Here is a 1,105-nt window from a genome sequence, read left to right on the forward strand (position 1 = left end):
ACTCCCGCGCCACTCAGTGTGCGCTGGCAGGGTCATGTCCAGGTCACAGGGCCAGCGCTCACCCCTGGGTGCCTGGGACCCTCAATCGTCCGTCCTGAGGCTGAAGCTGCCTGAGTGCCCACCCCCTGGCCAGACACGCAGTACTGCTCAGAGGTGCCTAGTGACCGAACACAGGCCTAAGCAGAGCGCTGGGCAGTGCTGACCCCGAGCCGGGGCCAGTGTCCGGGGGCCCTGGGGAGCCTGCCAGGCAGGGGGGGGACGCCTCCCTCGGCCGCAGCAGCGTGTCACTGCACCTGGAGAAGGAGAGCTGTCCCCCGGCAGGGGGGCCTGTCTCTGAGCAGGAGGGGTGACCCACAGGGACAGCCTGCTCTCCCAGCATCCACTCCTCCCCACGCTGTCCCCCCTGCACCCCTGCCGGTGCCAGGCAGTGCTGCCCTGAAGAAGGACCACCCCGACCCTTGGCACGTAGCTGGAAACGCTCCCTCCCGGGCCTGGTCCCCACAGAAACCTCTCCACCTGCAGGTCACACACGGAACCCGAGTCCCGCAGGACGAACGGCCGTGTCAGCCGCGGCCTCACACCCAGGCTGCCCCCTTTCAGGCATCTTTGCCGCCACCTCTGGCCTCAGAACAAACAGCCCAGCCAAGTGGGACCCAGGGACAAGGCTCCACCTAGCTGGGGTCCGGGGCACAGAGCAGGGGAGAGAGGCGGGGACCGCCTGGGCTGTCCCCCCTCTTCCTGGCCGCTCCCAAGCGCTGTGCCCTCTGGGTCCGTCACTTGGAGGTGCAGGGTCCGTCACTTGGAGGTGCAGGATCCGGGGACACCCCTAGACAGGGCACTAGGAAGCCCCTGTCAGCTCACCCTCTCCCCGCGATGGGCAAATGGAGGGGGGAGGGGGCAGAGAAGTCACCGGATGAAAATCAGCGGCTGGAGACCATGACCCCGCCCTCTCCCTGACCCCCACCCCAATCAGGGCTCCTCCTGGGAAGAGGCGCCCTTGAAACCCCGCTTCTATGTAGGGTACCCTTGCCCCTGCCCCTTGGGCACAGCCCTGTCACCCCCACGAGGCCCTCCCCAGGCTCTGCCGGAGGCAGGAGGGGGCGGG

This window comes from Myotis davidii, unplaced genomic scaffold (assembly GCF_000327345.1).
Source record: "Myotis davidii unplaced genomic scaffold, ASM32734v1 scaffold609, whole genome shotgun sequence".
Classification (NCBI taxonomy): Eukaryota; Metazoa; Chordata; class Mammalia; order Chiroptera; family Vespertilionidae; genus Myotis; species Myotis davidii.